Source organism: Pelodiscus sinensis, chromosome 4 (genome assembly GCF_049634645.1).
Source record: "Pelodiscus sinensis isolate JC-2024 chromosome 4, ASM4963464v1, whole genome shotgun sequence".
Lineage (NCBI taxonomy): Eukaryota > Metazoa > Chordata > Testudines > Trionychidae > Pelodiscus > Pelodiscus sinensis.
The window spans coordinates 67,326,668-67,339,289 of NC_134714.1; the positions used below are offsets into that span (position 1 = coordinate 67,326,668).

General features: G+C 41.1%; 1 protein-coding gene across 2 annotated transcripts in view; it reads left to right on the forward strand.

Moving 5' to 3' along the window:
- The first annotated feature begins 247 nt into the window (after nt 1-247).
- The window catches only part of MIDEAS (mitotic deacetylase associated SANT domain protein), an 81,596-nt gene continuing 69,221 nt past the window's right edge, over nt 248-12,622 (forward strand). The window contains exon 1 of one of the 2 annotated variants that reach the window (XM_006128609.4): nt 248-577. The gene's annotated coding sequence lies outside the window, so the exon portion shown is untranslated. Of the gene's footprint in view, nt 578-912; nt 933-12,622 lie in introns of those variants that run through there. The other variant, XM_075927260.1, reaches the window with a different exon arrangement.

Consider the following 12,622-nt stretch of genomic DNA (forward strand, 5'->3'; position numbering starts at 1 on the left):
GAACAGGGAAATCTATTCTCACTTGCAAGTTGCTCCCTAAAATCCCATTATAATCTTTTCCCATTAAAAAGAAGTAAATAGATCAGCCTGAACGGGGGACGGCTGAGAACTGGACACGTTATATAACCGAGGAGTTTTGCAAGGTATGACATATACAGAGCGGCATTTCTCAGCGAGGTTTTGCTTCGCAAATCAGTGCGGCAGAACTTCCCCTCCCCTCTTTTCTACACACTAGTAACAAATGCTAAGCTCAGAAGGTCAAACGAAGAGCTTTGAGAAGGGCAGCCTGGCAGGATCACGGCTACTGCCACTCAGAACTAACTGCTCAAGGGTTGGAGGAGAGGAACAAGCGGGTCCCGGACTAGAACTCTAAACTGCAGCTTCTGGGAGAGAAGCAGGAGGAGGAGTTGACTTAAAGGGACTATTGGGAGCCTCCTCCACTTACAGTATGAGGAAGTGACGCTTTTAGTGAGCCCCAGGGGGAAAGGAACAAAGTTTTTGTTTGTTAATTGTTTCATCTGCGTCCCCCCTCCTCGGAGTAGCAGAGCTGGGAACGGAGCTGCCTTTAGCTTCCAAGGTGAGCAAACGAATTCCACTCCCCACCCTCTTTTCTGCAGCAGTTTTTTGTTTATTGATTTGTTTCCGTGTTTGTGGTATTGCTCTTTTTTAAAATCAGTCGGTTGATCTGTGGTTATTTTTTGGAACAAGATTAAGCTAAAAGAACGTAGAGAGGGAGATCTGCATTTAAGTTTCCGTTTATATGGCCTTGACACCCTACCTCCATATCAGTATTGCCAAATGACAGGAGCAGCTGACTTTGCTCTTTTGGGGGCCCACGCACATGCAGGCTGGAGAATAGCAGCAGACGTGCTGTGACACAAGTACCTTTCTTCATGTGAAACACAGCTTTTGTTTCTTCTGTTTGAAAAACGGTAAACATTAAGTGTATTTAAAATAAATTTAAAAAGAAGACCATGCAAAGCCATTCTCTCTCTCTCTCTCGGGGGGGGGGGGGGGAGCGGGAAGCAAAGCTACATCAATGATCTCTATATGTCTTTTTTATCAACTTAAGAAGCTGTCTCTTGCCTATTTTTTCTCCTGTTAAAATTTCCATCTGATCAGTATCTGGATCTCAGTTCAAGATTTTTGAATGTTCCCTGTTTATTAGTCTTTGCTTGAAATGTGTAAAGTGTGAGAAAAGTGCTCATCTTTAAGTTGCCTGTGCATGTAGGAAGGAAGCTAACTGATTTTTAAAAAATACTGTACTGAATTAAACAAAAGGGAGCTCTTGATTTACAAAGATCATAAACATCCGTTTGATAATTAAACAGTTCTGGGGGATGGGGTTTAAAACATATTAAATTGTTTTTGACAATCTTGCATTCTAAGTTTTGCAATTCTTCATCTGACTGTAACTGTAAAGGACTGATAGTTTGCAGTTTACTAATAAAAGCTGACAATACGCCCACGCACATATGTGAATGTCTTATATAATACACGCCCTTTATTCTAATACACTTTAAACAAAGATTTATTTTTGCTTTATAAAGCCTTGCAAGGTTATAAACCTACAGGAATTTTTCCACGTGGCACTTAATAGATTTATTTGGTATTTGTTTTAAAACAACTAGTTAAAAATGTATAATAGACAGGATAATAACTTGATTAAATCCAGGTTTACTGGTTTGTAAGCAGTGCAAAGGTTCTCTGCATCAAGGCGGTATGCAAATAGTAAAGGGAGGGGAAGACTGAGACATGTCCTAATGCAGAGACTGAGATTAGTTGTTTATAGGGTGATACTGCAGTTCATAGCAGCCACAGCTTTATGACAGTGTATAATTACAATGTGATTGCATAGGAAGGCATTGTTGGAACTAATGTGCATACACAGGCTATTGTGCAAGACTTCTGTGTTGAACAAAAAGAGGATTTGCATTGCAAATAATAAAAAGAGAATTTAGCCATTACTAAGCTGCTAAGTTCCTTTTTGCCTTTTGACCTCAAGTCATGATGATCCCTCCCTGAAATGTTATCAAACTCCTCAGAATTAAAAGGAGGGGAAAATGAATTTGTTTGCATTGCCCTTTTCCCCTAAAAATGGGAGAAGGGATGTTTTGTGAAGGAGACACATGCCACTAGTGGAGTCCTAGATTTGATATACTCCACAAAGAAAATATTTATAATCATGTCTGAATTTGTAAAAGATATCAAAAGTTCATTGAATCTGTGGACCTGTCTTTTGACAGTTCAGTGGATACTAAGCAGTCAGTTCTGCTATTAGCTTGGTGGATTTTGTGTAGACTTCTGCTGTGTAATTATGACTCTGGTAAGGTCCTGTCTTATGTACTGGGTAAGGAAAAACAAGTGCATTAAAATTAAAAAGTGGTTGCAATTCAGCTATTCTCTTGTTTGGTGGTGGGAGAGGCAAAGAAGGTAATTTGCATAAGAACATAAAATAATCATGCAGGGTTAGACCAAAGGTCCATCTAGACCAGTATCTTGTTTTCTGACCATGGCCAGTGTCATGTGCCCCAGAGGAAATGAAAAGAACAGATAATCATCAAGTGATCCATTCTCTATCATTCATTCCCAGCTTCTTGCAGAGGCTAGGTACACCAACAAAGCCCAACTTTGCTAATAGCCATTGACAGACTTATCCTACATGAACGTATCTAGTTATTTTTGAACCCTGCAAGTTGACTATGTGTTGTATGAAGAAATATTTCTTAAATATTTGTTTTAAACCTGCTGCCTATTAACTTAATTTGGTGACCCCTAGTTCTTGTCTTATGAGAAGACGTAAATAGCACTTATCTACTTCCTCTACACCAGTCATGATTTTATAGACCTCGATCATATTCCCCGCTTAGGGCATGTCTACACTACAGAGAAGATTGACCCTCTTGAGGTCGATCTGCTGAATTGAATGCGAGAAGGTCTAGTGTAGACTCCTAAATCAAATACTGAGGGCAGCCCCCACCACTGTCCAGTACTCCTCTTTCTGTGAGGAGTAAGGGAAGCTGGCGGGAGCATGCACTCCCATCTTCTCTTCCCCCAAGGGGCAAAACTCCAAACAAATCATAGAATCATAGAACCGCAGAACTGGAAGAGACCTCAGAAGGTCATCAAGTCCAGCCCCCTGCTCTAGGCAGGACCAATCCCAACTAAATCAACCCGGCCAGGGCTTTGTCAAGCCGAGACGTAAACACCTCTAGGGATGGAGACTCCACTACTTCTCTAGGTAACCCATTCCAGTGCTTTACCACTCTCCTAGTGAAATAATTTTTCCTAATATCCAACCTGGATCTCTCCCACCACAACTTGAGACCATTGCTCCTTGTTCTGCCATCTGTCACTACTGAGAACAGCCTTTCTCCATCCTCTTTAGAACTGCCCTTCAGGAAGTTGAAGGCCGCTATCAAATCCTCCCTCACTCTTTGCTTTTGCAGACTAAATAGACCCAACTCCTTCAGCCTCTCCTCGAAGGTCATATGCTCCAGCCCCCTAATCATTTTGGTTGCCTTCCGCTGGACCCTCTCCAATGAGTCCACATCCTTTTTGTAATGGGGGGCCCAGAACTGGACACAATACTCCAGATGCGGCCTCAACAGAGTCGAATAAAGGGGAATAATCACATTTCTGGATCTGCTGGCAATGCTCCTCTTAATGCAACCTAATATGCCATTAGCCTTCTTGGCTACAAGGGCACACTGTTAACTCATATCAAGCTTCTCATCCACTGTAACCCCCAGGTCCTTTTCTGCAGAACTACTACTTAGCTGGTTGGTCTCCAGCCAGTAACAATGCTTGGGATTCTTCCATCCCAAGTGCAGGACTCTGCACTTGTCATTGTTGAACCTCATCAGATTTCTTGTGGCCTAATCCTCCAATTTGTCTAAGTCACTCTGGACCCTATCTCTTTCCTCAAGCGTATCTACCTCTCCCCCTAGTTTAGTGTCATCTGCAAACTTGCTGAGGGTGCAATCCATTCCCTCATCTAGGTCATTAATAGAGACATTGAATAAAACTGGTCCTAGAGCTGAATCTTGGGGCACTCTGTTAGAAACCGAGCCATTAATCATTACCCGTTGGGCCCAGCCTTCTCGCCAGCTTTCTATCCATCCTACCATCCATTTATCCAATCCACATTCCCTTAACTTGCTGGCAAGAATATTATGGGAGACCGTATCAAAAGCTTTGCTAAAGTCAAGGTATATCATATCCACTGACTTTCCCGTGTCCACAGAGCCAGTTACTTCATCATAGAAGCTAGTCAGATTGGTCAGGCACGACTTGCGACTATTTGTGAATCCATGCTGACTATTCCTGATCACTTTCCTCTCTTCCAAGTGCCTCAAAATGGATTCCTTAAAGATCCCTTCCATGATTTTTCCAGGAACCGAGGTAAGACTGACCGGCCTATATTTCCCTGGATCGTCCTTCTTCCCTTGTTTGAAGATGGGCACTACATTTGCCTTTTTCCAATCATCCGGGATCTCTCCTGATCTCCACGACTTTTCAAAGATAATGGCCAAAGGCTCCTCAATGACATTTGCCAATTCCCTCAGTACCCTCGGATGGATTAAGTCTGGACCCATGGATTTGTGTACATTTAGCTTTTCTAAATAGCTCGTAACCTGTTCTTACCCACCAAGGGCTGTCCGTCTTCATCCCATCTTGCGTCACTTAGTTTGGGAGCTGACCTTGTCCGTGAACACAGAGGCAAAGAAAGCATTGAGTACAGGCAGTCCCCGGGTTACGTACAAGATAGGGACTGTAGGTTTGTTCTTAAGTTGAATTTGTATGTAAGTCGGAACTGGTACATATTGTAGGGGAAACACTAGCCAAACATTTCTCCAGAGCTCAGTTTTATTCTCCCACACCTCACTTCCCTCAGTCCTTTATTCTCAAGCTGAGGTGTCTGCTGAAAAAAGCCGCTCCGCGTCTCCCTGGTCTGCTGGGGGGAAGCAGCTAGCGCGGGGTTGCCTCACCCCGTTTGTAAGTAGGGATCCGATGTAAGTCGGATCCATGTAACCCGGGGACTGCCTGTACTTCAGATTTCCCCACATCACACTTGGGTGGTTTTTTTTAATAGTAGTCAGTGCTTAATTGTCAGTGCTTAATCATGTTTGAACTACATTACTTTTTTTTTTTTTTTTTTTACTTCTGATAGACATCTTTTTTCACTCAGCTGATCAAATAAAAATATGATTAGAGTAAAATGATTTCTGGATGGGTAAACTTTGGCATGGTTTTTGTATCTGGTTTTCCTTTAATGTTGTTTGCAATATACAACAGATTTTTTGCTGCTATATGTATTCAGTTATTCTTAAAAGTTTTGCTGTTATTAAATTAAAACACATAATCAAATGCAAAGGACTCTTCATCTTGTCTTAACATCTCAAATCTTCCCAGTAATATATTAAAAAAAAAAAAAGAAAGAAAGAAAAAGAAACCCAAATCACTTCAACTATGAGCTCACCTCTCCTCATACCTGTGAAGAAAAGTTAGGTTTTGCAACACATGCCTGTAAGGTTAACAAATTCTTGCTCTAGCAGATGAGTGAGTTTTAAAACAGTGGACTTCTCAAAATAACATTGACCAGACTTTTTTTTTCTATTTGTAGCAAGGGACCACAGTTTTCAGCACCTCCATCGGTCATAATTTTAGCAATATGGCACAGGGAAGTTGTCTGCTGAAGAGGTTTTGGTTATATTCTGCATCATGTTCCCTCTAGCATGAATTTAATACTCCCTACATCCAAACCATGAAATCCCTCAGTTGTGCAATAACTCATGCGAATTGTGGAGAGAGATGATTCCTTTGCTAGCCCATTAAAGCTATACAGTTGAACTCCAACACCCAGAATTCTATGTGGAAGCTCACTGTCAGTCAGTGCATCTCCTGGAGCACTGATGGAGTGAGTTTTTATCCATGAAACTGCTTCATAATCTGACCACAGCATTCTCTTTAGCTTCTATTTGTGAATGGTTCCAAAGTTATAGACCTTTCTAGATTGCACTGCACCAATCTAATCTTGAGGTAAAAAAGGTGTGGATAATCATGGTGAGATCAGAGAGAAAAGGTTCTCACCAGGATAAATGAAGTGCTTTTGACTACAGCCACTACCTGCACATCTTAAGATCCAATAAAACACCTAAGCTGCACATCTCTAATACAGTGATTACGTAGGGATGCTGAGAATGACATTCAGTACCTTGGGGGAGTGCCCCCATATTCCTCATTTATATATAATTGTGATATCGCATATAAAGCATGTCATTAAAGCATCCTTGTCAAGGGAAAGACTGTGATCTGCTGACACTCACTGTTCTATGTGAATATGTATATGTGCATATGAAGTTATGAGATTGTGTGGGATGGTTGTCACTAAAATATGCTGTGGATTTGGGAAGTATCCAGCTACTAGGTCTCCAGAGACAACAACAAGGGAGGTAACCCAGGTGGGTGCTGAACAGACGTCAGTAGCAACTGTCCAGAAAAGGAGTTACTATTCAGTAACTCACTCATAGGAGACTGGGGTGACCAGCTATCCATTTTCCACTGAAACACAGAGTTGAAAAGGAGCGCTGGTGGTTCTGATCAACACCACTGATTGGCCCATTAAAAATGTGGTCAGCTGTGCTGTGGGGCTAAGGCAGGCTAGTTCCTACCTGTCCTGGCTCTGTGCTGTGTACACCAGAAGCAGCCCTCAGGTCCTAGGTTTGGGTGGGAGTGTGGGGCGGGGGGAACACAGGGCTTTGTGTTCTTCCCCTGCCCCAAGCACTGGTTCTACACACCTATTGTCAAATGGGAGATGGGGGGACAGTTCCTGTGGATTAGCTTTTGGGGTGATTTTAATCAGAAATTCTCTTTCAATGGCAGGACTAAACCAATAAGGCAATCCTATCCTGAATAATTTATATTTATATGTCTCTTTAGGATTTATACAACATAACTATAGGCTGTTAGTTTCAATCATGAAACTGCAAAATGAAAACAGTGAAAAATGCCATCAAGGTAGATTAATATTTAGATCTAGTATTTTGATTTGGGGTATTGGTACTCATTCTATCAAAGTAGTTAAACCCCAAAATTAAAATAATCTTCTAAGTAGTGCCCTTATTTCCACTTACAGACTGGGAGATTTGCAGGGATGACAGAATAAACAAATATCCTCCCCCCAAAAAACACACTCAAGAAAACAAGTGCCCATGGTGGTTGGTGGTCATCAGCTGCAATTCCATCTCTTCAGCAATCTCACAGCCTTTGTTTTGGTATCCGAGACAGAAAATAGTATATGTGAGTCATCAAACTTAATTTTTGGGCCTTTCAGCCTTGGAATATCTCTTTTCAAAACAAAGTGTGCTGTTTTGTAGGTGAGAAGTCTGTGTCATAAACATGAAATAGGACTAAAACCTTCTTTCCCTGGTTAGGGCTCTTCTGTTGTTTTTTGGTGGTAGGACTTGAGTAGAAATCATTCAGGTCTCTTTAGCCTAGCTTCCTTTGAGGAAAGATGGTGTTCTACTTAGCATAAAAGCTGATGCAGAAAATAATCTCATCTTGCATTATAAAACTCTGAAGCAAAACTCCCTCAAGTCTATATTTCAAGACTCAGAATAAGGCCTGGTCTGCACAGTGCATTGGGCTCTACTGGAGTGTGATTTCTAAAATGCACTAGCATGTTGCTCGCTAATTAGTCTCAATCGACCTGCAGTGGGCAAATACTGGCCAGATCGAGATAGCCAGGGTTAGGCCCTGGTGGGGTGCTACCATAATATTTAGCTGTGTCTCTGCAGGTACTGGTGATTGCAGCTACCGTTTCCCAGGGATCATCATTCCCGGACAATGGGAGCTGTGGGAATGGGTGTGGAAAAGGGCATTGTTTCCCACAGCTCCCATTGGCCGGAACAGTGATCTGCGGCTAATGGTGCGTTCAGTTGCTAGTACCTGCAGAGGCATAGGTAAATACAGAAGTGGCAGCCCATCGGGGGCTAACCCTGGTGATTTATTGACGTTTTATTGCCCACCCCTGTATACACCCTGATGATGTACTTTAACATAATATGTTAAAACAGAATAAAGAACTAGCATGTTTCAGCTGGGTCTACAGGGACCAATTCATGCACTTCAAAAATCACATCTGTGTTGTGTTCACTGCTGCTCCATATAGACAATTAGGGTTCTGTTTTTACTACTACTTCTAATGCCATTTAAAACAACTTATACTAAATTGAGGGCTACTCTTGCTGCTTCTGATATCTACAGGTAACTCTTCTTTTACATCAAGATTCAGTTAAGTGACCTGCTAGCTAAGGCAACAGTCCAGCAACTCGGTCTGCACTGGCACATCACAGCTCCTATATAACCCAATTGCTTAAAGTTTATGTCTCTTTGAGAGATGCAAACTTTTTTTCTTGTGTGTACATTACAGTGGGAAGTAAGAATGTAAAATCCCATTTCAAATGTTAACCATTTAAACTATATGTTTAACCGGTTAACCAGCCCACTGCATTGTATTGCAGGCCACTGGAACAGCCTCCTGCCCGTGGTGTGGCATAGTGGGTCCAACCAAAGTAGCCCCTTAGCATGCCATCGGTGGGGGCTGCTTTGGCTGGGCAGGGCTCACCACACTGCACTGCATGCAGGGAGCACACCAAGTAACTGGTTAACCCTTTTATAACCCTACTCTGCTTCATTTGTAAAATGGAAATAATAACCTACCTGCTCGTGAGACTTATTCACATCTCCTAAAATACTCTTAGATGACAAATGTTGATTGCATTAAGTGAAAACTGTTTTTATATATTAATTTGCCATAAAGAAGAGGAAATATAATATAATTTGGGAGACAGTAATCGGCTATAGAGGTTTCCCATCCAAGTCACTGGTTCTAATTCGAACCAGGTTGGTAGTGAGCCAAAGTATCACTATCTAATTATTGTCAAGTATCAGAGGGGTAGCCGTGTTAGTCTGAATCTGCAAAAGCGACGAGGAGTCCTGTGGCACCTTATAGACTAACTGAAGTGTAGGAGCATAAGCTTTCGTGGGCAAGAATTATTGTAATTCTGTGAGAATTCTGTATTCTAATTATTGTAATTCTGTGAGAATTGGTGCTCTTGGTCCAGTTCCTAGTGATAAGTGTCTGTTTCTACATGGCACCACTCTAATTTATATCAGCTAGTGCTGAGATCAGAAGACTCATCAGAAAGATTAAGGACTGAGGAAAAACAAGGAGATTGATCCCTGGAAGGGTGATTCCCTGCAGTTCCACCCTGAGGCACAGTGGCTCCGGTATTTGCACAGTTAGCTGCCCATGCCATATCCACCCTGAGGATGAATAGGACTTTAGAATAAAAAACTGTCAATCTGTCAGTATTCATAAGCACTAAAAACACTTCAAGGAATAATTCAATAAAGCAGTTTGCTGTACTTAAATTTGTAAGAAGAGGAAACCTCCAAACACAGATTAAATAAAATAACTTTTTGTTTAGTCACAGCTATAATGGAGACATTTAAAAATGACAGAATTGTCTTGAAAAATATTCCACTATGAATAAGTATGAAATGTTTAGTTGTATTTTAGTAATCATTCCTACTGTACAATATTGGTTGCATGGGGAGTATATGAAAATCTACTGACATCCTTAGTTCCTCAATGAGTTTGTTTTTGGGATTTGATAAATTGGCAGGATATAGTCACTCTATGCAAAGGGAAGAAGTGTAATGATGTGACTGCAGGTACCTTAGCAAATGCTTTATGAAATGCTTAGCAAATTGCCTAGAAGATTATACATCTCTTGATATCTTTTCCTTCTGACAGCATTAGAAAGACCATGGAGTTTTAACTATTTATAACATAGACTGAAACGTTCTTGTCTTGTGTCTCTACATTTTTTTAAAAACATTTTTATGCAAAATCATGGCATGGATGCTGCGTGGCCAACAAAAGTTACTTTCAGATATTTTAATTTAATATATTTGTGGAACACAGAGATCTGTGCATTAAATTTGGGATTAGTCTGGAAAAATTAGCTTAGTGGCAACTTTGCAGATCCATAACCACTTATGAAGGTCATATGCTTTATTGGGAACAGCAATAGTTTGTATTCAGAATCAGCTCAGGACAAGAGCTGTTGCACAGTTGTGTGGCCTACTCCAACAGACTTAGATATCCTAATATTTCCTTTCATGTGGTTAATGCTGAGAGATAATAGACAAGGAGAAAAATTGCTGGAAAGCACTGTTTATGAACAAAAGCACAACTGTATTCTGCATGGTACTGATATTGTTCAGGCTGGTGACTATATGCTTTGTACTCTGTGGCTGGGAAGACAACAGCAAATGGTAAAAAACTGACAGTAACAACTGCAGACTCTTTCAGTAACTCTCCCCTCTCCACTATAAACTCTCTGCACCTGGCTGACTGTTGCACAAAACTATCACTACTCATCCAGTAGAGTTAGTAAGAAAGGGTGGGAGGAGGAAAGCTATCCTTTCCAGCGCTACATTCCTAGCTTGAAGCACTGACATGAGTTTGGTTTTTAGTTAATGATTTACAGAAGTGCATATCTGAGGAGTTACTTTGAAAAAAAGCTGCATCTATTCATGTTCCAACATTCCCAAATCTTGCATAGACAGAATTCTCTCCTCCCTTCCCACGATGGGGCAATGCTAAGTCCCTGTCCTCTGATGTCCCAGAAACAGCTCAGACCTACTTTCTTTTAGTGTCCAGGCAGGCTGTATGTTGTTCTAAATTCTTCTGCCCACTCCAGGACAGTGCAACATCCCAATTTTAAATCTCTACATCTTTACCAGAACCTTAGGAGGAAAAAAAATCTCCCTTTCTAGGTAGCTCGTTCATTCCAAGCTCCACTAGTGTCAACATCATTCTCATCTTTCCTACTTTTGGAATGCTGCCTCCCTGACTTTTATCAGGTTTGTCAGCTGATGGCTGATTGGTTCCTTACTTCCTCCCTCTGTCCTGATTAGCTAACTGCTCAGTCAGCCATCACTGGGTAGAATATGAGGGGGTGCAGCTGTTTTTTCCCTATCTTATCCTGGTTTGTAGGATTTCATAGGCTTCAAAGGTATGGACATAGATCTTGACCTGTCAAATGGCCCTGGTTAATTTGTTTGCAATGGTGTGCTATTTTGGGAGTAGTTGGGGGTTTGGGTTTTTTTTTCATAATTTTAAGGGAAAAAATTGGCAAAACTGCTCCCACTATCTAGCATTGCTTGAATAACAACTGATATGCTGAAAATATTTCTAGAGACAAGACAAGGTCAGTCAATTATTTCAGGTGTTGTTGATAGACTCTTTCTTAGAACACACTTGGCCACAGCAATTTTGCACAAGAGGGGAAGAACCTGATGGCAAGTTGCAAGGTAATGTTATGTGTTCATTGCTTTACTCGCTTATCATCGGGGAGAGCTCTATGTCTGTGTTGCTGTGGGGCTGTGAACTCTTGGAATATATTCTTGGAGTTTTTTTGTTGGTTGGTAATGTGTGTCACTGAATTGGTTAATTTTACTTGCCTAAGTGAATGTAATGTGTTGATTCTGCTTCATTGCTGGAAATGAGTACTGAAAATCGAAGATGACTAGGAGAGTATTTTATTTAAAAATAGTAAATATTAATTCATATTGCATACATTAATAGATAACTGTATAGACTGAGAGGCGCTCTAAGCATCAGATTTGAACTTAACATAATTTTTCTGAAGGATCTTTTGGAGGTTACCTTATTTAAAGAAACACGGGATTTATCTCCTCTATATTGATATCTTTAATGACCAAGCATTTTTTGGAAGAGTAGGTGTTTGCCTGCTTGTCACTTACCATATTTCTTTCTTGCTTCACTTTTGTCTAGCATGTGGCAAGTTGGCTTCCTGCATGGCCTCCACACAAGAAGCAGCTGCATACAGTTGGTGTGGTGTGTGTATATATAGATCAGAAAACACTTTGGGAGTGCTTTGAGTGTCATATAGGTAATGAAATCAATATAAATGATAGAAGAGTATAATAGAACTTATTTGGTTACCTGAACTTACTTTTGTTCCATATCATGATCTTGCTTGTTCCTGGAAATAAGTAACTCTATTTTGCAAGAACTTTTTTGGAAAAGTTTTGGATTTGAACTTTTAGCTTTTGTTCCCCACTCCTACCCTCCCCCTTCTATCCATCTTTACATCCTTTTATTTTATCAGTTAAGAACAGGGAGACAAAGGGAATGAGGGAAGCATAAGTAAACTTTTAATTTTCTAGACAGACCAGTGCATCTTGGTGCAGGTTTTCCCTTAAGAATGGGAAGTTGTTAGAGGCTTCTGAGAAGGTTCCAAAGAAGACCAGGTCCCTGTAAGAGCTGCTGTTCGTGAAACCGTGACCTGTCAGCTCCACACCACTGTGTTGAAGGACTACTCTGCCAATATCGGCAGTACCAGAAATCCATGGAGCTGGAGGGAGAGACTTTTCTGAGACAGGGCTTTAGTACTGTCTACCAGGGACAAGAAGGGCAAGCATAGTCCCCCGATCTGGTACCAGCAGGCTCAGGCCTGCCATTGGCAGCTACCTATTTAGTATCCTCAGAACAGAGCAAGCAATGGCACCATACTCTATTGGT